At 43.9% G+C, this 26,718-nt stretch overlaps 1 protein-coding gene across 1 annotated transcript in view; it reads left to right on the top strand.

Moving 5' to 3' along the window:
* Window positions 1-1,095: 1,095 nt before the first annotated feature.
* CALCOCO1 (calcium binding and coiled-coil domain 1) overlaps window positions 1,096-26,718 on the top strand; it is a 126,033-nt gene continuing 100,410 nt past the window's right edge. The window contains exon 1 of the mRNA XM_077297953.1: window positions 1,096-1,226. The gene's annotated coding sequence lies outside the window, so the exon portion shown is untranslated. The remainder of the gene's footprint in view (window positions 1,227-26,718) is intronic.

Consider the following 26,718-nt stretch of genomic DNA (forward strand, 5'->3'; position numbering starts at 1 on the left):
ACAATAAATGTAGTGATCAGATAAACAAATGTCCAGGTCTACATGGATCATAAACCCCTTTGAAAAACAGTTATGCGAACTCTTGGCATAAGGACAAGCAGAAGAGAATTAAATATCTAGAAACAAAAACAATTGCATAACAAGCTGGCTAACAAATATAGATATAAGCAGGAATCAATGCCGAAGGTAGAAGGACTCTGATACCATTCAAGCTTGCTTGCTGTCAGGGAATGGAGCAATAGACATGCAGGATATTTCAGTTCAAAGAATGAATGATTTACATATAGTGGTACAGTAACAGGCAAGCACTGCAACCCTTTTAGTGTCATCGAGGTTATTGCTCCATCAATAAGAGGTGGAGATTGGAATAAGACCATTTTACAGAAAGAACAAAAATGGATACATAGATTACGGTCTGTATCACCAGATGGTCTAAATGAACAACTACAGTTCAATTGCTTTCTGTAACTATACTCATATTTGCTCTTATAGTATCTTGAATAGCTGTTTCTATATTACTACACGTGCAATATTATGTTTCCTTGTGTTCACAAATGTTCATGAATGATCTGTGTCTGGTCCGCAAAAATATTTAAACCTGGTCACATTTATCAGCCGTGATTGGCTATGGTGACATTATGTATCTGGTCCTAATATAGGACTCTGCATCTAGGCTTTGGTCTGCTCCTGCATTTTTGGAGCCATAATATCATTCTATAATAATTTTTTTTTTCCCAATTTCTTCTCCCCCCCCCCCTCCCTATGTGGAATTCAGAAATCCCCCCCCCCCCCTTTTTTAAGTCTGATATACTGATATACTATTATGCAGCATAATAACTTTATTAGAGATAGACTATTAGGTGCAACATTATCGATATATGCAGTACCATTTTTACTCCTTTATTTTGTGTTCTACACACTGATTACCTTCTGCATTGTTTTATCATGCTGGGCTCCGGACTCATGTGACATCGTGATTTAGAGATCCGGAACTGTTATAGTAGGGGTAGTTTTCCGGGGGCACACCGTACCTGGTTACTCCTGATATGTGCGTGCGCATATTGTAGCTAGGATACCGCTTCGGCGCTTCCCGACATGCGCACTATTGACCAAGTACATACATCTCCGGTCATGCGCACATGGATACTATGACGAGGATACTGCCCGACTGCTAGATTGCGCACACTGCCTGCTGTATGATGAGCTTCCGAACATGCGCAAAGGGGGTCAGTATAGCGCGGTCAATACATCTAACCATGAGACACGTGCGCACCTATTCCGCAATAGGTGCAGCCTATCTGGTTATCAGGTAGACTATATAAGTATTAGGTTGGGGGGAGTAGAACGCCAAGCATCATAAACAGGGGAGCATTGTCTCGCTGAGTCCGGCCATCATGCCAGCCTTATCAATATCGCTGTTAACCTAAGTATCGTTGGTTACCTTGCATCTATGTTCTGCAACAAGGTGAAGCCTTTTGGCTATGTTTGAACTATCTACTCCTGATGAACCTCAGTAGAGGGGAAACGCGTTGAGTGTGGTTTTGTTGCACTACCGTGATTGGCAGTGCTTTAGTGTGGTTTTGTTGCACTACCGTGGGTTGCAGTGCTTGCCTGTTACTGTACCACTATATGTAAAGGAGTGAATATGCTGTGTCTCTGTGTATATTATGCCTAGGGGTTTTCCAGCTTGTGTACTGTATGGCAATATTTAATATGCCACTATAAGTATATTGGTAACTGCTGACACTATCAAGTGTCAAGTGTTTGGACAACCTTTACCATTGAATAGTTAGGCTGGGATATGTTGTATCCACATTGGCATTTATATCTGATATAATAAGAATAAGATAAGATAAGATATTGTTCTAACTATTTTCTACTCTACTTTTCGTCTACTCATAGACAATAGGTTCTTATTATGATATCCATTTAGCCTCTGTGTATTTATTAAGCAGTTAGAGATCAATACAAGAAGACTCTTCAGTACGACAAGCATCAACATCAACAAATATACAGAAGCTCACCAATGTATGTAGAGTTCTAGAGAACAGAGTATAGCTAGTCTAGTAATTAGACCAGTATTAGCTAGCTTTATCACAGGACCCATAAGCAAACGGCATATTCCCCTATGACTATCTTTCTCACCCTTTTAGGCATATTTTTTCACTCCCCTGCCACGATTGGGCATAATAGGGCAGACAGGGAGAGCCGCCGTCGAGTGGGGGCGCCACAGCGCAGGACATAGGGTGCCAACCTCCGCTGTCAGGCAGGGTGAGACAGGCAATATATAGGCACAGGCACCTCCCCTGGGTGCCTCTGTATTATATATTTTATAATCTGGTGTTGGTGTTTATTCACAATTGGGTATTTGTTTGTATTATTTTAGAGGTATTTAATAAAAGTTGTATTTTATATTTATATTAGAGGTCAGCGGTGAATACATGACAATAGACTCTAATTGACCATACTTATACTGTGAAAATCAGGATACTGCTCAGAACAATGAAGTCAGATGAAAAACTGATAGTACTATAGACATAATATGGGCACAACCCTGTACAACAGTGGTCAAGTACTGAAGCTGAAAGAAGATAGAACTAAAATTGGTATATGGAAATAGGAGGCAGGTACAACCTGTGTGACAGCCAAAGGAGCGCCCCTGACGCGCGTTTTGCATACAGCTTCCTTCGAGGAGTGATGTGAGGGTTTCAGTATTGACTATTTATAGTAACACTCACCAATCAGTGGCGGCTATCTTCGGTGCTTATGTCTCCCGCACCAGGGCACCAGGAGCTGAGACTCCACGAGATGCAGATGGCCCGTGTGTTGCTGGACCTTGCCTTGCTACACACTAGTGCTGCCTGCCTGATGATTTTTGATGTACCCATCCTGCCTGCGGTTTCCTGATGTCCTTCTTCTGCCTGCGGTTTCCTGACATCCTCCTCCTGCCTGCTGTTTCCTGGCATACTGCGCCTGCCTGCAGTTTCTACACCTGCCTAAGGGATAGGGGCTGTTATAACATCACAACATGCGAACTTGAAGGATGCAATGGAGAGCCATTCTACCTTGAGAATGATTGACAGTGAATGATTTAATAATAATAATCTTATAATAATCTTTATTTTTATATAGCGCTAACATATTGCGCAGCGCTTTACAGTTTTGCACACATTATCGTCGCTGTCCCCGTTGGGGCTCACAATCTAAATTCCCTATCAGTATGTCTTTGGAATGTGGAAAGAAACCAGAGTACCAGGAGGAAACCCACACAAACACAGGTAGAGCATACAAACTCCTTGCAGATGTTGTCCTTAGTGGGATTTGAACCCAGGACTCCAGCGCTGCAAGGCTGCAGTACTATCCACTGAGCCTCCGTGCTGCCCATAACTTCATATATCAATAAAATGTTAAATTTTAGAGCACTTCATGCTTCCTCTCTGCTGACAAGATTTTTGGAGATGGACACTTCATTCTCCAGCAGCACTTGGCACCTGTCCACACTGCCAAAAGTACCAATACCTGGTTTAAAAACAACAGTATCACTGTGCTTGATTGGCCAGCAAACTCATCTGACCTTAACCCCATAGAGAATCTATGGGGTATTGTCAAGAGGAAGATGAGAGACACCAGACCCAACAATGCAGACGAGCCGAAGGCTGCTATCAAAGCAACCTGGGCTTCCATAACACCTCAGCAGTGCCACAGGCTGACTGCCTCCATGCCACACCGCATGGATGCAGTAATTGATGCCAAAGGAGCCCCGACCAAGGATTGAGTGCATTTACTGAACATATATTTCAGTAGACCAACATTTCAGGTTTTAAAATAATTTTCTAGCTGTTGCTATAAAGTAATCTACTTTACTGGGATAATGACTTTTTGGTTTTCATTAATCATCATAATCATCAACATTAACAGAAATAAACACTTGAAATAGATCACTCTGTTTGTAATGACTCTATATAATATGAGTTTCACTTTTTGTATTGAAGAACTGAAATAAATTAACTTTTTGATGATATTCTAATTTTGTGAGAAGCACTTGTATGTCTGGCAACATAATCACCTCTGTAGCAACACATCACACAGCTGCGATGCCCTCTAGCAAACCCATATCCTTCTATAATAACCTTACATCAAATAAACCATCTCCTTATAGCACCCTTCAGTGAATGAGTGCCTTGTATTAATTGAAACTCTTTATAGAAGGAGGGGGAAGTAGCAAAGGATATCTGTTTCAACAAAATGCTTTTTATTTCTGATAATGTCATTGTGTGTGTTGTGAACATTATTAGAATGGTTTGTAAATTGCAAATACCTTTGTTGATGCCGAGCCAAGTCTGGAGATATTGCCGCTGATCATTCCTGCCCCTTTGTAATCAAAGCATTTGAGTGCTAGTACATTGAAGCATAGCTGTCTATTTGTATCTGCTACCCCCTGTTGTTTTTTGGGGTACATTTCTGAGTCACACAGTGGGAAGCAACAACCAATAACATGCTGGCTTCCTCTGCCTTACAAAATATGGGGTAATTTTGATTTTTATAGAATAATTATCCCACTATATCTTAGAATGGAAGGGGCTTTTAGAAACAAACAATACATATTAGTACTGTATATTCCCTCAAATTCTTAAGAAAAAAAGTCTAATGTTTATATTAAAAACATACATAAAAAAAATTTTAATATTGCATTAACTTTAACCAGTATTTATTTATTTAGTTGTTTTGGCTATTGTGGAAGAATTTCAGATGGAAAAAATGATTCTGCTTCTTTAGTAAAAGATTTTAGTGTCTAATTACTGTGACAATATGAGCTTACATTTCAGATGCTTATTTATTTGATAAGTGTGCAATATGTTAAATTATATTTGAGAATGACAGATTGGTATTATTGCAATTTATTGCAAGTGCCTTGTGGAAATGGAAGAGTTAAGTTAATTAGCATTCTGAATAGTCGGTACATTGGCATCATGCTGAGTAGCCCTGGAGGTTACTGTCATCTGTCAAGGGCAGAAGGCACAAGTATTGGAGAACAGCAAGGCTGCAGAGGGCGGGCAGGGAAGGCCATTTTCAATATCTTTTCCAGTAGTGGCAGATGGACCTTTGCACGCAACTATAGCCTGGCGTTGCCGAAGAATGTTGAACTGGCAAAGATGACCACGAGGCATGTGGCTAGATACACAATGTTCTACTTGGAAAGGAAAAGGGTGGATGCGCTTAAGCTCCCTAGTCCATCTGGCTCTAGTGTGAAGTGACCATTTGCTTCAGAGTTTCTAATGTATTTGCACAAAACACCATATCTGTGTTTCCCCAGCAAGTGAGATCCTAAAGTGCAGAAGACTCAAAAATCTGTTATTTCTGGGCTATCAGACATTTCAGGCTAAATAGGGTTGTATTAATACAAATACGGTAGATACACTCTGCCTAAAAGTTTCATGTAGTTAACTCTGCCTGTTATAAATTTTCATCAGATGGCAATTAATATTCAATATCAAAAGCTTCTAAATCCGTAGTCCCCAGCAAGCGGGTCACGGCAATAATAATAAATGTATGGTACGTTGACAATTAAAATATCTAACTATTTATTCCTTGTTACATAAAGAAAGAAATGTGAAAGTTACAACACTCGGGCCAAATAATAAGATTATTTTATAAGATCAGGTGCGCACTATGATACTATCTCCTCGTTTGGCAAAAACAACACAAAAGTGCAAAATAAAATGGTTTATATGGAAAAACATATAAAATTATATATATATATATATGTATATATATATATATATATATACTGCTCAAAAAAATAAAAGGAACACTAAAATACCACATCCTAGATGTCACTGAATTAAATATTCCAGTTTCAATTCAATTTATTCATTGCATAGTGTAATGCATTGAGAATAATAAAACATAAAAAGGATCAATGTAAATCAAAATTAATATCCGATGGAGGTCTGTATTTGGAATGGTGCTGAAAATTAAAGTGAAAAATCAAATTGCAGGCTGACCCAACTTCAGTAAAAATGCCTTAAGACAAGGAAATGATACTCGGTAGTGTGTGTGTGGCCTCCACGTGCCTGTATGACCTCCTTACAACACCTGGGTATGCTCCTGAAGAGACGGCGGATGTCTCCTGAGGGATCTCCTTCAAGACCTGGTTTAAAACATCAATGAACTCTTGGCCAGTCTGTGGTGCAACGTGGCATTGGTGGATGGAATGAGATATGGTCTCCCAGATGAGCTCGATTGGATTCAGGTTTGGGGAACAGGCAGACCAGTCCATAGTATCAATGTCTTCATCATACAGGAACTGCTGATACACTTCAGCCACATGAGGTCTAGCATTGTCATGCATCAGAAGGAACCCAGGGCCCGCTGCACTTGCATATGGTCTCACAATGGATCTGAGGATCTCATCCCGGTACCTAATAGCAGTCAGGATACCTTTGGTTAGCGCACGGATGGCTGTGCGGCCCTCCAAAGAAATTCCACCCCACACCATTACTGACCCACTGCTAATCCGGTCATGCTGAAGGATGTTGCAGGCAGCAGATCGCTCTCCAAAGCATCTCCAGACTTATGTCTGTTACATGTGCTCAGTGTGAACCTGCTTTCATCTGCGAAGAGCACAGGGCGCCAGTGGCGAATTTGCCAATCCTGGTGTTCTGTGGCAAATGCCAAGCATTCTTTACGGTGTTGGGCTGTGAGCACAACCCCGATCTGTGGATATCGGGCACTCAGACCATCCTCATGGAGTCGGTTTCTAACCATTTGTGCAGACACATGCACATTTATGGCCTGCTGGAGGTCATTTTGCAGGACTCTGGCAGTGCTCCGCCTGTTCCTCCTTGCACAAAGGCTGAGGTAGCAGTCCTGCTGCTGGGTTGTTGCCCTCCTACTGCCCCCTCCACATCTCCTGGTGTACTGGCCTGTCTCCTGGTAGTGCCTCCAGCCTCTGGACACTACTCTGACAGACACAGCAAACCTTCTTGCCACAGCTCACAATGATGTGCCATCCTGGATGAGCTGCACTACTGAGCGACTTGTATGGGTTGTAGAGTCCATCTCATGCTACCATGAGTGTGAAAGCACAACCAACATTTAAAAGTGACCAAAACATCAGCCAGAAAGCATTGGAACTGAGATGTGGTCTGTGGTCCCTTCCTGCAGAACCACTCCTTTATTGAGTGTATCTTGATAATTGCCAATAATTTCCATCTATTGTCTATTCCATTTGCACAACTGCATGTGAAATTGATTGACCTGTTTGCGGCCCTTGAGGAATGCAGTTTGAGATCTCTGCTATACGTTTGGTGTCTATGAACTCGTAATGACCTGAAGAATCATAATGGCAGGTCAGTTTTAGCATTTAGTGAACATGATAAGAAAGAAAAACAACAACAGTGGAATTGCACTTTTTTGCAATTTCACTGCACTTGGAATTTTGTTCACATTTTCAGTACATGTTATGTTAAAACTAGTGGTGAGCATTCCGATACTGCAAATATACTGCAATATATCGAATTCCGATACCGAGTTCCGATATTTTTGTGATATCGGATACCGGAATCGGAAGTTCCCATAGTGCAATAACGCACTATAATGGAGTGTGGGCAGTTAGTGGGCGGAGACTGCGTGTCTCTGTGCGGGTGGGGTCTGTGTGGGACTGTGGGGGGTCTGTCCGTGCCTGCCGGGGCTCTGTGCCGGCTGCCGGGGGGTCTGTGTGGCCTGCCGGGGGGTCTGTGTGGGCCTCTCGGGGGGTCTGTATGGGCCTCTATGGGCTCTGTGCGGGCTGCCGGGGGGGTCTTTGTGTCTGTGCAGGCATCGTTCGATGGGACTACAAGTCCCATCGGACGATGCCTGCTACAATGACAGTGATTGACACATTAGCCAATGATGGGACTGTAGTAGTCCCATCATCTGGCTAATGTGTTGAATGTAAAAAAAAAATACTACATACATGCTACATACATACTACATACATGCTACATACATACTACATACATAATACATACGTACTACATACGTACTACATACATACTACATACATACTACATGCTACATACATACTACATACATGCTGTATACAGTCATGGCCAAAAGTTTTGAGAATGACACCAAAATTACATTTTCACATGATCTGCTGCCCTCTGGTTTTTATTAGTGTTTGTCTGATGTTTATATCACATACAGAAATATAATTGCAATCATATTATGAGTACCAATAGGTTATATTGACAGTTAGAATGAGTTAATGCAGCAAGTCAATATTTGCAGTGTTGACCCTTCTCCTTCAAGACCTCTGCAATTCTCTCTGGCATGCTCTCAATCAACTTCTGGACCAAATCCTGACTGATAGCAGTCCATTCTTGCATAATCAATGCTTGCATTTTGCCAGAATTTGTTGGTTTTTGTTTGTCCACCCGTCTCTTGATGATTGACCACAAGTTCTCAATGGGATTAAGATCTGGGGAGTTTCCAGGCCATGGACCCAAAATCTCTATGTTTTGTTCCATGAGCCATTTAGTTATCACCTTTGCTTTATGGCAAGGTGCTTCATCATGCTGGAAAAGGCATTGTTGGGCGCCAAACTGCTCTTGGACGGTTGGGAGAAGTTGCTCTTGGAGGACATTCTGGTACTATTCTTTATTCATGGCTGTGTTTTTAGGCAAGACTGTGAGTGAGCCGATTCCCTTGGCTGAGAAACAACCCCACACATGAATGGTTTCAGGATGCTTTACAGTTGGCATGAGACAAGAGTGGTGGTAGCGCGCCGCTCACCTCTTCTTCTCCGAATAAGCTGTTTTCCAGATGTCCCAAACAATCGAAAAGGGGATTCATCAGAGAAAATGACTTTGCCCCAGTCCTCAGCAGTCCATTCCCTGTACCTTTTGCAGAATATCAGTTGGTCCCTGATGTTTTTTCTGGAGAGAAGTGGCTTCTTTGCTGCCCTCCTTGAAACCAGGCCTTGCTCAAAGAGTCTCCGCCTCACAGTGCGTGCAGAAGCACTCACACCAGCCTGCTGCCATTCCTGAGCAAGCTCGGCACTGTTGGTAGTCGATCCCGCAGCTGAAACAGTTTTAAGATACGGTCCTGGCGCTTGCTGGTCTTTCTTGGGCACCCTGGAGCCTTTTTGACAACAATGGAAGCTCTCTCCTTGAAGTTCTTGTTGATGCGATAGATTGTTGACTGAGGTGCAATCTTTGTAGCTATGATACTCTTCCCTGTTAGGCCATTTTAGTGCAGTGCAATGATGGCTGCACGTGTTTCTTTAGAGATAACCATGGTTAACTGAAGAGAAACAATGATACCAAGCACCAGCCTCCTTTTAAAGTGTCCAGTGATGTCATTCTTACTTAATCAAGACTGATTGATCGCCAGCCCTGTCCTCATCAACACCCACACCTGTGTTAATGGATCAATCACTAAAACGATGTTAGCTGCTCCTTTTAAGGCAGGACTGCAATGATGTTGAAATGTGTTTTGGGGGTTAAAGTTCATTTTCTGGGCAAATATTGACTTTGCAAGTACAGTAATTGCTGTTAAGCTGATCACTCTGACATTCAGGAGTATATGCAAATTGCCATTAGAAAAAATGAAGCAGTAGACTTGGGAAACATTAATATATGTCTCATTCTCAAAATTTTTGTCCATGACTGTACATACATGCTACATGCATACTACATGCTACATACATGCTACATACATGCTACATACATACTACATACATGCTACATACATACTACATGTACATACATACTACATACATACATACAACATACATACTACATACATGCATACTACATACTACATACATACATACAACATACATACATACTACATACATACATACTACATACATACATACATACATACAACATACATACTACATATACACTCACTGGCCACTTTATTAGGTACACCTGTCCAACTTCTTGTTAACACTTAATTTCTAATCAGCCAATCACATGGCGGCAACTCGGTGCATTTAGGCATGTAGACATGGTCAAGACAATCTCCTGCAGTTCAAACCGAGCATCAGTATGGGGAAGAAAGGTGATTTGAGTGCCTTTGAACGTGGCATGGTTGTTGGTGCCAGAAGGGCTGGTCTGAGTATTTCAGAAACTGCTGATCTACTGGGATTTTCACGCACAACCATCTCTAGGGTTTACAGAGAATGGTCCGAAAAAGAAAAAAAATCCAGTGAGCGGCAGTTCTGTGGGCGGAAATGCCTTGTTGATGCCAGAGGTCAGAGGAGAATGGGCAGACTGGTTCGAGCTGATAGAAAGGCAACAGTGACTCAAATCGCCACCCGTTACAACCAAGGTAGGCCTAGGAGCATCTCTGAATGCACAGTGCGTCGAACTTTGAGGCAGATGGGCTACAGCAGCAGAAGACCACACCGGGTACCACTCCTTTCAGCTAAGAACAGGAAACTGAGGCTACAATTTGTACAAGCTCATCGAAATTGGACAGTAGAAGATTGGAAAAACGTTGCTTGGTCTGATGAGTCTCGATTTCTGCTGCGACATTCGGATGGTAGGGTCAGAATTTGGCGTAAACAACATGAAAGCATGGATCCATCCTGCCTTGTATGGAGCATCTTTGGGATGTGCAGCCGACAAATCTGCGGCAACTGTGTGATGCCATCATGTCAATATGGACCAAAATCTCTGAGGAATGCTTCCAGCACCTTGTTGAATCTATGCCACGAAGAATTGAGGCAGTTCTGAAGGCAAAAGGGGGTCCAACCCGTTACTAGCATGGTGTACCTAATAAAGTGGCCGGTGAGTGTATATATATACTACATACATTACATACATACTACATACATACTAAATACATTACATACATACTACATACATACATGCATACATACTACATACATACAACATACTACATACATACGACATACTACATACATACAACATACTACATACATACTACATACATACTACATGCATACAACATACTACATACATGCTACATACATGCTACATACATACATGCTACATACATACATACTACATGCATACTACATGCTACATACATGCTACATACATACTACATACATGCTACATACATACTACATACATGCTACATACATACTACATGTACATAGATACTACATACATACATACTACATACTACCTACATACATACGACATACATACATACTACATACATACATACAACATACATACTACATACATATATACTACATACATTACATTCATACTACATACATACTACATACATTACATACATACTACATACATACTACATACTACATACATACTACATACTACATACATACAACATACTACTTACATGCTACATACATACTACATACAAGACATTACATACAATACATACATACAGACATACAGTACATTAAACATAGATTACATACTCACATCACTTGACACTTTGTTCCCCGAAGCCAGTGTCATCTGTAAAAAAGACTAAAATAACAAACAACCAATATACTCCCTGTCCGCAGAAATCCACGAGTGTCCCACGACGATCTCCCATGGAGAATGGCAGCATCAGCTGATGCGACTGCTCACCAGGGGCACCAGGAACACAATGATGGGAGGAAGGTATCCTTCCGCACTGTATTCCTCCGCCGCTGTAAAAAAATAGTCCCTAGTCTCACTTTATGCCATTGCTGTGTGAGAAATTTTCCCACGCAGCAATTGCCATAAAGTGAGACTCAGAGGTTACTATAGTTCAGTGATGCACTGCAGCAGCCATTGTCTCCTGTCAGTGTGTCACTGAAGGTCCTATAGAGCAGTGACATCACCCGATGTCACTGTTCTATAGGGGAGAGCGTCGTGGGACACTCATTACTAATTGGACTACAGCGGACAGGTAGTATGCGGTTTATTATTTTACATTTTTTGCAGGCGCTGAAGTATGGTAAGTATGGTGAAATGAAGAATATTAAAATACTTTTTTCCTAATGTGTGTGATTTACTAACCCTTTACTAGTATTGGATTAATAATGGATAGGCGTCTTATTGACGCCTCTCCGTTATTAACCCTGCTTAATGTCACCTTACAATAGCAAGGTTACATTAACCCCTTATTACCCCATATCCCACCGCTACACGGGAGTGGGAAGAGAGGGGCTAAGTGCCGGAATTGGCGCATCTTACAGATGCTCCATTTCCGGGGCAGCTGCGGACTGGTATTTGTAGCCGAGGGCAATATCCATGGCCCCTCTCTATGCTATGAATCAGCCTGCAGCTGTCTGCATAGCCTTTCTGGCTATAAAATATAGAGGGACCCCACGTCATTTTTTTGGGGGGGTCCCCCTATTTTAATAGCCAGTAAAGGCTACGCAGACAGCTGCGGGCTGATATTCATAGCAGGCTACAAATATTGGCCCCCGGCCATCGGCTTTCCCTCTCTGGCGCAGAAAATTGCGCGGGAGCCCACGTCGTTTTTTTCTGTTTTTTTTTTTTAATTCAACGCTCATTAAGGCCTCTTTCATACTTGCGTCGGTACGAGTCCGTCGCTATGCGTCGGGCCGACGTACTGACGCATGTTGTGAAATTTGTGCACGACATGGGCAGCAGATGCAGTGTTTCAACACATCCGCTGCCCATTCTGAAGTCCGGGGAGGAGGGGGCGGAGTTTCGTCCGCGCATGCACGGTAGAAAATGGCGGACGCGACGGACAAAAAAATGTTCACTTGAGCGTTTTTTCGTGCCGACGGTCCACCAAAATACGACGGATCCGTTGCACGACAGTCACGACGTGTGGCCATCCGTCGCGATCCATCACTAGTACAAGTCTATGGGTAAAAAAACGCATCCTGTGAGCACATTTGCAGGATCCGTTTTTTCCGCCGAATCCGTTTTTTTCTCATAGAGTTGTATAAGTGCACCTGATGGCCACACGTTTCATCCGTTTTTTGCAGGAAAACACATACGAAAAAACGCACAGCGACGGATCCGGCAAAAAATGTATGAAACTGAGATGTGAAATGTTGAATCCGGCCTCCGGATCCGTTTTTTCTTGCATGTTTCCATTCAAATCATGCACATTTTCCATTTATTTATTTATTTCCAAAAACTGCATCAAAACCGCGCAAAAACCATACCAAAAACTGCATCAAAACTGCACCAAACTGCATCAAAAACTGCATCATAACTGCACCAAAAACTGCATCAAAATTGCATCAAAAACCGCACCAAAAACTGCATCAAAAACAGCATCAAAAACCACACCAAAAACTACATCAAAACCTGCATAAAAAAACTGCACCAAAAACTGCATCAAAAATCGCACCAAAAACCTGCACCAAAAACTGCATCAAAAACCACACCAAAACCGCATCAAAAACAGCATCAAAACTGCATCAAAAACAGCATCAAAAACCGCACCAAAAACTGAACCAAAACTGCATAAAAAAACGCATCAAAACGGCACCAAAAACTGCACCAAAACTGCATCAAAACCTGCATCAAAAACTGGTGCAGTTTTGATGCCATTTTTGATGCTGTTTTTATGCAGTTTTTGGTGCAGTTTTTGGTGCAGGTTTTTAGTGCGGTTTTTGATGCAGTTTTTGGTGCAGATTTTTATGCAGATTTTGATGCAGTTTTTGGTGCGGTTTTTTATGCTGTTTTCGATGCTGTTTTTGATGCGGTTTTTGATGCAGTTTTTGGTGTAGTTATGATGCAGTTTTCAATGCAGTTTAGATGCAGTTTTTGGTGCGGTTTTTGCGCGGTTTTGATGCAGTTTTTGGCCATGTGCCCACGCTGCGGATTCCATTGTAGATATTTCCGCAGCGGATTTGATAAATCCGCAGTGCAAAACTGCTGCGGTTTTTCCTGCGAATTTATCGCGGTTTCTATTGCGGTTTCTGCTGCGGGTTTACACCTGCAGTTTTCTATTGGAGCAGGTGTAAACCCGCAGCAGAATCCGCACAAAGAATTGACATGCTGCAAAATATAAATCACTGCGCTTCCGCGCGTTTTTTTCCGCAGCATGTGCACTGCGGATTTTGTTTTCCATAGGTTTACATTGTACTGTAAACTCATGGGAAACCGCTGCAAACCCGCAGCTGCGGAAATGCTGCGGTTCCGCAGCAAAATCCACAGCGTGTGCACATACCCTTTGGAAATAAATAAACAGAAAATGTGCATGATTTGAATGGAAACATGCATGAGAAAACGGATTCAGAGGCCGGATTCATCATTTCACATCTCAGTTTCATACGTATTTTGCCGGATCCGTCGCTGTGTGTTTTTTCGCCGGACAGAAAAAACGTTCTTCTTTATGTATTTTCCGTCCGGCGGAAGTAGCTTTTTTGATGGATCCTGCAAAAAATGGATGAAACGTGTGGCCATCAGGCACAATCTGGCGCTAATACAACTCTATGAGAAAAAAACTGATCCGGAATGAAAAAACTGTTCCGGCGGGAAAAAACGGATCCGGCGGAATCTAAAAAGGATCCAGCGGAATAAAAAAAGGATTCAACAGAAAAAACGGATCCTGCAAAAGTGCGCGCAGGATGCGTTTTTTTACCCATTGACTTGTACTAGCGACGGATCACGATGGATGGCCACACGTTGCGTCCGTCGTGCAACGGATCCGTCGTGTTTTGGTGGACCGTCGGCACGAAAAAACGTTCAAGTGAACTTTTTTTGTCCATCGCGTCTGCCATTTTTTACCGCGCATACGTGGACGAAACTCAGCCCACTCCTCCCCGGACTTCAGAATGGGCAGCGGATGCGTTGAAAAACTGCATCCGCTGCGCACGTCGTGCACAAATTTCACAATGTGCGTCGGTACATCGGCCCGAGGCATAGCGACGGACCCGTACCGATGCAAGTATGAAAGAGGCCTTAATGAGTGTTGAATTTAAAAAAAAAAAAAAAGAAAAAAACGACGTGGGCTCCCGCGCAATTTTCTGCGCCAGAGGGGGAAAGCTGATGGCTGGGGGCCAATATTTGTAGCCTGCTATGAATAGCAGCCCGCAGCTGTCTGCGTAGCCTTTACTGGCTATTAAAATAGGGGGACCCCCCCAAAAAAATGACGTGGGGTCCCCCTATATTTTATAGCCAGAAAGGCTACGCAGACAGCTGCAGACTGATATTCATAGCCTAGAGAGGGGCCATGGATATTGGCCCCCCCCCCCCCCCGGCTACAAATACCAGTCCGCAGCTGCCCCGGAAATGGAGCATCTGTAAGATGCGCCAATTCCGGCACTTAGCCCCTCTCTTCCCACTCCCGTGTAGCGGTGGGATATGGGGTAATAAGGGGTTAATGTCACCTTGCTATTGTAAGGTGACATTAAGCCGGGTTAATAACGGAGAGGCATAAATAAGATGCCTATCCATTATTAATCCAATACTAGTAAAGGGTTAATAAAAGATACACACATTAAGAAAAAAGTATTTTAATATTCTTAATTTCACCATACTTACCATACGTCAGCGCCTGCAAAAAACGTAAAATAATAAACCGCATACTACCTGTCGGCCGTAGTCCAATTAACAACGAGTGTCCCACGACGATCTCCCCTATAGAACAGTGACATCGGGTGATGTCACTGCTCTATAGGAAACCCAAAGAAATGTTATTAAATCTTATTTAAAATGCCACCAACCTGTGGCTGCACCAAAAACAAACAAAAACACACCGTGAAAAAACTAGTGTGGGGGGAAGGATCCCTCCCCCCACAGTAGTGGTTTCACGGTGTGTTTTTTGTTCGTTTTTGGTGCAGCCACAGGTTGGTGGCATTTTAAATAAGATTTAATAAAATTTCTTTGGGTTTTATATGATTATTTATAAATGAGTATCCCATTTACATATTCATACTAAAAAATCACTGCTCTATAGGACCCTCAGTGATACACTGACAGGAGACAATGGCTCCTGCAGTGCATCACTGAACTATAGTAACCTCTGAGTCTCACTTTATGGCAATTGCTGAGTGGGAAAATTTCTCACACAGCAATGGCATAAAGTGAGACTAGGGACTATTTTTTTTACAGCGGCGGAGGAATACAGTGCAGAAGAATACCTTCCTCCCGTTATTGTGTTCCTGGTGCCCCTGGAGACCGGTCGCATCAGCTGATGCTGCCGTTCTCCACGGGAGATCGTCAAGGGACACTCGTGGATATCTGCGGACAGGGAGTATATTGGTTGTTTATTATTTTAATCTTTTTTACAGATGACACTGGCTTCGGGGATCAAAATGAGAAGAAATGGTGAGTATGTAATCTATGTTTAATGTACTGTATGTCTATATCTATGTATTGTATGTAATGTATGAATGTATTGTATGTAGTATGTATGTAGTATGTATGTCTGTAGTATGTATGTGGTATGTAGTATGTATGTATGTAGTATGTGCGTAGTATGTTGTGTGTAGTATGTATGTAGTATGCATGTAGTATGTATGTATGTAGTATGTATGTATGTATGTATGTAGTATGTATGTGGTATGTATGTAGTATGCATGTAGTATGTATGTGGTATGTATGTGGTATGTATGTATGTAGTATGTATGTAGTATTTATGTAGTATTTTTTTTTACATTTAACACATTAGCCGGATGATGGGACTACTACTGTCCCATCATTGGCTAATGTGTCAATCACTGTCACTGTAGCAGGCATCGTCTGATGGGACTTGTAGTCCCATCGGACGATGCCTGCACACACGCACAGAGCCCCGGCAGCCCGCACAGAACCCCGTCAGCCCACACATAGCCCCGGCAGCCCGCACATAGCCCCAGCAGGCAGCACAGAGCCCCGGCAGGCCCACACAGAGCGCCGGCAGCCCGCACATAGCCCCAGCAGGCAGCACAGAGGCTTGGCAGCCCGCACAGAGCCCTGGCAGCCCGCACATAGCCCCGAGATGCCCATACAGATCCTGGGAGGCCCGCACTGACCCTGTCCGCACACACAGACACGCACAGTGTCCACCCACGCACCGCCCACACGCTTCCCATCCGGAACAGGATGTAGAAGCACAGAAAGGGCTTATTTACATTCCGATATTTGTGTCCTATTGACTTGCATTGGTATCGGGTATCGGTATCGGCGATATCCGATATTTTTTCGATATCGGCCGATCCAATCCGATACCGATACTTCTGGATATCAGAAGGTATCGCTCAACACTAGTTAAAACCAATGGTGTCATTCAAAAGTACAAATTATCCCGCAAAAAACGAGCCCTCACATGGCCATTTTGATTGAAAAATAAAAAAGTTATGGCTCTGGGAAGAAGGGAAGTAAAAAAACGAAAACGCAAAAACTGAAATACCACTGGTCCTTAACCCCTTCATGACCCAGCCTATTTTGGCCTTAATGACCTTGCCATTTTTTGCAATTCTGACCAGTGTCCCTTTATGAGGTAATAACTCAGGAACGCTTCAACGGATCCTTGCGGTTCTGAGATTGTTTTTTCGTGACATATTGGGCTTCATGTTAGTGGTAAATTTAGGTCGATAATTTCTGAGTTTATTTGTGAAAAAAATGGAAATTTGGCGAAAATTTTGAAAATTTCGCAATTTTCACATTTTGAATTTTTATTCTGTTAAACCAGAGAGTTATGTGACACAAAATAGTTAATAAATAACATTTCCCACATGTCTACTTTACATCAGCACAATTTTGGAAATAATTTTTTTTTTTGCTAGGAAGTTATAAGGGTTAAAATTTGACCAGTGATTTCTCATTTTTACAACAAAATTTACAAAACCATTTTTTTTAGGGACCACCTCACATTTGAAGTCAGTTTCAGGATTCTATATGGCCGAAAATACCCAAAAGTGACACCATTCTAAAAACTGCACCCCTCAAGGTGCTCAAAACCACATTCAAGAAGTTTATTAACCCTTCAGGTGTTTCACAACAGCAGAAGCAACATGGAAGGAAAAAGTGAACATTTAACTTTTTAGTCACAAAAATGATCTTTTAGCAACAATTTTTTTATTTTCCCAAGGGTAAAAGGAGAAATTGGACCAAAAAAGTTGTTGTCCAATTTGTCCTGAGTACGTTGATACCTCATATGTGGGGGTAAACCACTGTTTGTGGGCACGGCAGGGCTCGGAAGCGAAGGAGCGCCATTTGACTTTTTCAATGAAAAATTGGCTCCAATCTTTAGCGGACACCATGTCGCGTTTGGAGAGCCCCCGTGTGCCTAAACATTGGAGCTCCCCCACAAGTGACCCCATTTTGGAAACTAGACGCCCCAAGGAACTTATCTAGATGCATAGTGAGCACTTTAAACTCTCAGGTGCTTCACAAATTGATCCGTAAAAAATGAAAAAGTACTTTTTTTTCACAAAAAAATTTTTTTAGCCTCAATTTTTTCATTTTCACATGGGCAACAGGATAAAATGGATCCTAAAATTTGTTGGGCAATTTCTCTTGAGTACGCCGATACCTCATATGTGGGGGTAAACCACTGTTTGGGTGCACGGCAAGGCTTGGAAGGAAAGGCGCGCCATTTGACTTTTTCAATGGAAAATTAGCTCCAATCGTTAGTGGACACCATGTTGCGTTCGGAGAGCCCCTGTGTGCCTAAACATTAGAGCTCCCCTACAAGTGACCCCATTTTGGAAACTAGACCCCCCAAGGAACTAATCTAGATTTATAGTGAGCACTTAAAACCCCCAGGTGCTTCACAGAAGTTTATAACGCAGAGCCATGAAAATAAAAAAATATTTTTCTTTCCTCAAAAATGATTTTTAGCCCGGAGTTTTTTATTTTCCCAAGGATAATAGGAGAAATTGGACCCCAAATGTTGTTGTCCAGTTTGTCCTGAGTACGATGATACCCCATATGTGGGGGTAAACCACTGTTTGGGCACACGGCAGGGCTCGGAAGGGAAGGCATGCCATTTGGCTTTTTGAATGGAAAATTAGCTCCAATCATTAGCGGACACCATGTCGCGTTTGGAGAGCCCCTGTGTGCCTAAACATTGGAGCTCCCACACAAGTGACCCCATTTTGGAAACTAGACCTCCCAAGGAACTAATCTAGATGTGTGGTGAGCACTTTGAACCCTCAAGTGCTTCACAGAAGTTTATAACGCAGAGCCATGAAAATATAAAATTATTTTTCTTTCCTCAAAAATGATTTTTTAACCCACAATTTTTTATTTTCCCAAGGGTAACAGGAGAAATTGGACCCCAAAAGTTGTTGTGCAGTTTCTCCTGAGTACGCTGATACCCCATATGTGGGGGTAAACCACTGTTTTGGCACACGTCGGGGAGCGGAAGGGAAGTAGTGACGTTTTGAAATGCAGACTTTAATGGAATGCTCTGCGGGCGTCACGTTGCGTTTGCAGAGCCCCTGATGTGCCTAAACAGTAGGAACTCCCCACAATTGACCCCACTTTGGAAACTAGACCCCCAAGGGAACTTATCTAGATGTGTGGTGAGCACTTTGAACCCCAAGTGCTTCACAGAAGTTTATAACGCAGAGACGTGAAAATAAAAAATGTGTTTTCTTTCCTCAAAAATATTTTTTTAGCCCAGAATTTTTTAATTTTCCCAAGGGTAACAGGAAAAATTTGACCCCAAAAGTTGTTGTCCAGTTTCTCCTGAGTACGTTGATACCCCATATGTGGGGGTAAACCACTGTTTGGGCACATGGCGGGGCTCGGAAGGGAAGTAGTGACGATTTGGAATGCAGACTGATGGAATGGTCTGCGGGAATCATGTTATGTTTGCAGAGCCCCTGATGTGCCTAAACAGTAGAAACCCCCCACAAGTGACCCCATTTTGGAAACTAGACCCCCCAAGGAACTTATCTAGATGTGTGGTGAGCACGTTCAACCCCCAAGTGCTTCACAGAAGTTTACAACGCAGAGCCGTGAAAATAAAAAATCATTTTTCTTTCCTCAAAAAAGATGTTTTAGCAAGCAATTGTTTATTTTCACAAGGGTAACAGGAGAAATTGGACCCCAATATTTGTTGCCCAGTTTGTTGTGAGTACGCTGGTACCCCATATGTGGGGGTAAACCACTGTTTGGGTGCACGTCAGGGCTTGGAAGGGAAGTAGTGACATTTGAAATGCAGACTTTGATGGAATGGTCTGCGGGCGTCACGTTGCATTTGCAGAGCCCCTGATGTGCCTAAACAGTAGAAACACCCCACAAGTGACCCCATTTTGGAATCTAGACCCCAAAAGGATCTTATCTAGATGTGTGGTGAGCACTTTCAACCCCCAAGTGTTTCACATAAGTTTATAACGTAGAGCCGTGAAAATAAAAAATAATTGTTCTTTCCTCAAAATTATGTTTTAGCAAGTAATTTTTTATTTTTGCAAGGGTAACAGGAGAAATTGGACCCCAATAGTTGTTGCCCAGTTTGTCCTGAGTACGATGATACCCCATATGTGGGGGTAAACCACTGTTTGGGCGCACGTCGGGGCTTGGAAGGGAGGGCGCACCATTTGACTTTTTGAACGCAAGATTGGCTGGAATCATTGGTGGCGCCATGTTGCGTTTGGAGACCCCTGATGTGCCTAAACAGTGGAAACCCCTCAATTCTAACTTCAACACTAACCCCAACACACCCCTAACCCTAATCCCAACTGTAGCCATAACCCTAATCACAACCCTAACCCCAACACACCCCTAACCACAACCCTAACCCCAACACACCCGTAACCCTAAATCCAACCCTAATCCTAACCCTAATCCCAACCCTACCCACAACTGTAACTCCAACACAACCCTAACCCTATCCTTAACCCTAACCACAAGCCTAATCTTAACCCTATTTCCAACCCTAGCCCTAATTCCAACCCTAAGGGTACCGTCTCACATAACGATTTACCAACGATCACGACCAGCGATACGACCTGGCCGTGATCGTTGGAAAGTCATTGTGTAGTTGCTGGGGAGCTGTCACACAGACCGCTCTCCAGCGACCAACGATGCCAAGGTCCCGGGTAACCAGGGTAAACATCGGGTTACTAAGCGCAGGGCCGTGCTTAGTAACCCGATGTTTACCGTGGTTACCAGCGTAAAAGTAAAAAAAAAAAACGTACATACTCACATTTTGGTGTCCTTCAGGTCCCTTGCCGTCTGCTTCCCGCTCTGACTGAGCGCCGCCGTACAGTGAGAGCACAGCACAGCGGTGACGTCACCGCTGCGCTCTGCTCTCACTTTCCGGCCGGCAGACAGTCAGAGCGGGAAGCAGACGGCAAGGGACCTGAAGGACACCGAAATGTGAGTATGCACGTTTTTTGTTTTTTTTTACTTTTACGCTGGTAACCACGGTAAACATCGAGTTACTAAGCGCGGCCCTGCGCTTAGTAACCCGATGTTTACCCTGGTTACAAGTGAACGCATCGCTGGATAGCTGTCACACACAACGATCCAGCGATGACAGCGGGAGATCCAGCGACGAAAGAAAGTTCCAAACGATCTGCTACGACGTACGATTCTCAGCAGGGTCCCTGATCGCTGCTGCGTGTCAGACACAGCGATATCGTATGGATATCCCTGGAACGTCACAGATCGTACCGTCGTAGCGATCAAAGTGCCACTGTGAGACGGTACCCTAACTCTAATTCCAACCCTAACCCTAAGGCTATGTGCCCACTTTGCGGATTCGTGTGAGATTTTTCCGCACCATTTTTGAAAAATCCGCAGGTAAAAGGCACTGCGTTTTACCTACGGATTTACAGCGGATTTCCAGTGTTTTTTTGTGCGGATTTCACCTGCGGATTCCTATTGAGGAACAGGTGTAAAACGCTGCGGAATCCGCACAAAATTGACATGCTGCGGAAAATACACAGCGTTTCCGCACGGTATTTTCCGCACCATGGGCACAGCAGATTTGGTTTTCCATAGGTGTACATGGTACTGTAAACCTGATGGAAAACTGCTACGAATTCGCAGCGGCCAATCCGCTGCGGATCCGCGGCCAATCCGCTGCGGATTCGCGGCCGATCCGCTGCAGATCCGCGGCGGATCCGCTGCGGATCCGCGGCCGATCCGCTGCGGATCCGCGGCAATCCGCTGCGGATTCGCAGCCAAATCCGCACTGTGTGCACATGCCCTAACCCTACCCCTAACCCTAACCCTACCCCTAATTCTAACCCTAATTCTAACTCTAGTTCTAACCCTAACCCTAGCAGAAAAAAAATATATATATTTTATTTATTTTTATTATTGTCCCTATGGGGGTGATAAAGGGGGGTCATTTACTTTTTTTTATTTTGATCACTGTGATAGGCTATATCGCAGTGATCAAAATACTTCTGAAATGAATCTGCCAGCCGGCAGACTCTGCGGGCGCAGTGCGCATGCGCCCGCCATATTGGAAGATGGCGGCGCCCATGGAGAAGCCGGACGGACATCGGGAGGCCCGGTAAGTATGAAGGGGGGGTGATCGGATCACGGGGGGGGACCGGAGCACAGGGGGGGGGACCGGAGCACAGGGGGGGGGCACCGGAGCACGGGGGAAGCGGACAGGAGAACGGAGGAGCGGACAGAACGAATTAGGGGGGTGGACCGCGCACCGGAGCACTGGGGGGGGCGATCGGTGGGGTGGGGTGGGGGCAGATTAGGTTTTCCAGCCATGGCCGATGATATTGCAGCATCGGCCATGGCTGGATTGTAATATTTCACCGTTTTTTGGGGTGAAATATTACAAATCGCTCTGATTGGCAGTTTCACTTTCAACAGCCAATCAGAGCGATCGTAGCCACGGGGGGGTGAAGCCACCCCCCCTGGGCTGAAGCACCACTCCCCCTGTTCCTGGAGATCGGGTGAAATTGGAGTTAACCCTTTCACCCGATCTGCAGGAGCGCGATCCCTCCATGACGCATACGCTGCGTCACAGGTCGGGAAGGCACCGACTTTCATGACGCAGCGTATGCGTCAAAGGTCGGGAAGGGGTTAATAGGCTAATAATTATGGTAATCCTAATTGACCTAAAATGTGAAAAGGTTTTGTTGTGAATTAGACTTTTTGGCTCCCTCTTGTGGTTACTAGTGATATGACTCTGGGATTTCTTTCCCTCAGTTTGCACCCAGCTGGGTCGTTACTTCAGGGGCGTTGCTATATAAACCTCCTGGAACCTTAGTCCAGTGCCTGGCATCGGTGTTATCAGACACATTCTGTTTGCTCCTATCTGCTGGTCCTGGTTCGTGCAAAATTAAGCTAAGTCCTGCTTCTTTGTTTTTTGGGTTATTTGCTTGCTCTCATTTTTGTCCAGCTTGTACTAAATGTGATTCCTGACCTTGCTGGAAGCTCTAGGGGGCTGGTGTTCTCCCCCCGGGCCGTTAGACGGTTCGGGGGTTCTTGAATTTCCAGTGTGGATATTTTTGATAGGATTTTTTGCTGACCATACAAGTTATCTTTCTATATTCTGCTATTAGCTAGTGGGCCTCTCTTTGCTAAATACCTAGCTCATTCTTATGTTTGTCTTTTCCTCTTACCTCACCGTTATTTGTTGGGGGCTTCTATCCAACTTTTGGGGTATTTTCTCTGGAGGCAAGAAAGGTCTTTCTTTTCCCTTCTAGGGTTAGGTAGTTCTCCGGCTGGCACGAGACGTCTAGGATCAACGTAGGAACGTTCCCCGGCTGCTGGTATTTGTGGTGCTAGGATTAGATATATGGTCAGCCCAGTTACCACTGCCCTATGAGCTGGTTTTCTGTGTTTGCAGACTTAGCAGTTATTCCTGAGACCCTCTGCCATTGGGGTCATAACAGTATGCCAGGCCAACATTGAATGTTTAATGCATTGCTGAAGTGGGATAATAAGAAAGGAAATTCTGAGTTTTTGTTTTTTTTTTCTTTCCTCTCTTCCTCCCCTTTACCTTTGAGTGGCTTGTGCTTGCTGCAGACATGAATGTCCAGACCTTGATTACAAGTGTAAACCAGCTGGCAGCTCGTGTGCAGGGCATCCAAGATTCTGTTACCAGTAGTCCTATGTCTGAACCTAAAATACCTATTCCGGAATTGTTTTCTGGAGATCGATTTAGGTTTAGGAATTTCCAGAATAATTGTAAATTGTTTCTTTCTCTGAGACCCCGTTCATCTGGAGATTCAGCTCAGCAAGTTAAAATTGTTATTTCTTTTTTGCGGGGCGACCCTCAGGATTGGGCTTTCTCGCTAGCGCCAGGAGATCCGGCATTGGCAAATATTGATGCGTTTTTTCTGGCGCTCGGATTGCTTTACGAGGAACCCAATCTTGAAATTCAGGCAGAAAAAGCCTTGCTGGCTATTTCTCAGGGTCAGGATGAAGCTGAAGTGTATTGCCAAAAATTTCGGAAATGGTCCGTGCTTACTCAGTGGAATGAGTGTGCTCTGGCCGCAAATTTCAGAAATGGCCTTTCTGAAGCCATTAAGAATGTGATGGTGGGTTTCCCCATTCCTACAAGTCTGAATGATTCTATGGCGCTTGCTATTCAAATTGACCGGCGTTTGCGGGAGCGCAAAACCGCTAATCCTCTGGTGGTGTTGTCTGAACAAACACCTGATTTAATGCAATGTGATAGAATTCAGACTAGAAATGAACGGAAAAATCATAGATGTCAGAATGGGTTGTGTTTTTACTGTGGTGATTCTACACATGTTATATCAGCATGCTCTAAACGCCTAACAAGGGTTGTTAGTCCTGTCGCCATTGGTAATTTGCAACCTAAATTTATTTTGTCTGTGACTTTAATTTGCTCTTTGTCTTCTTACCCTGTTATGGCGTTTGTGGATTCAGGTGCTGCCCTGAGTCTTATGGATCTGTCATTTGCCAAGCGCTGTGGTTTTGTTCTTGAACCGTTAGTAAATCCTATTCCTCTTAGAGGTATTGATGCTACGCCATTGGCGGAAAATAAACCGCAGTTTTGGACGCAGGTGACCATGTGCATGACTCCTGAACATCGGGAGGTGATTCGTTTTCTTGTTCTGCATAAAATGCATGATTTGGTCGTTTTGGGTCTGCCATGGTTACAGACCCACAATCCAGTTTTGGATTGGAAGGCAATGTCTGTGTCAAGTTGGGGCTGTCGGGGAATTCATGCTGATTCCCCGCCGGTGTCTATTGCTTCCTCTACTCCTTCGGAAGTTCCTGAGTATTTGTCTGATTTTCAGGATGTATTCAGCGAGTCCAGATCCAGTGCTCTGCCTCCTCATAGGGACTGTGACTGCGCCATAGATTTGATTCCAGGTAGTAAATTTCCTAAGGGAAGATTATTTAATCTGTCTGTACCTGAGCATGCCGCAATGCGTTCGTATATCAAGGAGTCTCTGGAGAAGGGGCATATCCGTCCTTCCTCTTCCCCTCTTGGTGCGGGATTCTTTTTTGTGGCCAAGAAGGACGGATCTTTGAGACCTTGTATTGATTATCGGCTTCTGAATAAAATCACTGTAAAATTTCAGTATCCTTTGCCTCTGTTGTCGGACTTGTTTGCCCGGATTAAAGGTGCCAAGTGGTTCACCAAGATAGATCTTCGTGGTGCGTACAACCTTGTGCGCATTAAGCAAGGTGATGAATGGAAGACTGCATTTAATACGCCCGAAGGTCATTTTGAGTACTTGGTGATGCCTTTTGGGCTTTCTAATGCTCCCTCAGTGTTTCAGTCCTTTATGCATGATATTTTCCGGAAGTATCTGGATAAATTTATGATTGTTTATCTGGATGATATTCTGGTTTTCTCTGAAGATTGGGACTCACATGTGGAGCAGGTCAGGATGGTGTTTCAGGTTTTGCGTGAGAATGCCTTGTTTGTTAAAGGCTCAAAGTGTCTCTTTGGAGTACAGAAGGTTCCCTTTTTGGGGTTTATTTTTCCCTTTCTGCTGTGGAGATGGACCCAGTCAAGGTCCGAGCTATTCATGAGTGGACTCAACCCACGTCAGTTAAGAGTCTTCAGAAGTTCTTGGGTTTTGCTAACTTCTACCGTCGTTTTATCGCTAATTTTTCTAGCGTTGTTAAACCTTTGACGGATATGACCAAGAAAGGTTCTGATGTTGCTAACTGGGCTCCTGCAGCCGTGGAGGCGTTCCAGGAGTTGAAGCGCCGGTTTACTTCGGCGCCTGTTTTGTGCCAGCCTGATGTCTCACTTCCCTTTCAGGTCGAGGTGGATGCTTCTGAGATTGGGGCAGGGGCCGTTTTGTCACAGAGAGGCCCTGGTTGCTCGGTAATGAGACCATGTGCTTTCTTCTCTAGGAAGTTTTCGCCTGCTGAGAGGAATTATGATGTTGGCAATCGGGAGTTACTGGCCATGAAGTGGGCATTTGAGGAGTGGCGTCATTGGCTCGAGGGTGCTAAGCATCGTGTGGTGGTCTTGACTGATCACAAAAATTTGATGTATCTCGAGTCTGCTAAGCGCCTGAATCCTAGACAGGCCCGCTGGTCATTGTTTTTCTCCCGTTTTGACTTTGTGGTCTCGTATTTACCAGGTTCAAAGAATGTGAAGGCTGATGCTCTTTCAAGGAGCTTTGTGCCTGACTCTCCTGGAGTCACAGAACCTGTTGGTATTCTTAAAGAGGGAGTTATCTTGTCAGCCATTTCTCCTGATTTGCGACGTGTGTTGCAGAGATTTCAGGCTGGTAGACCTGACTCTTGTCCACCTGACAGACTGTTTGTTCCTGATAAGTGGACCAGCAGAGTCATTTCCGAGGTTCATTCCTCGGTGTTGGCAGGTCATCCGGGAATTTTTGGCACCAGAGATCTGGTGGCTAGGTCATTTTGGTGGCCTTCCTTGTCACGGGATGTACGGTCATTTGTGCAGTCC

The sequence above is a fragment of the Ranitomeya variabilis genome, chromosome 3 (assembly GCF_051348905.1).
Source record: "Ranitomeya variabilis isolate aRanVar5 chromosome 3, aRanVar5.hap1, whole genome shotgun sequence".
Taxonomy (NCBI): Eukaryota; Metazoa; Chordata; class Amphibia; order Anura; family Dendrobatidae; genus Ranitomeya; species Ranitomeya variabilis.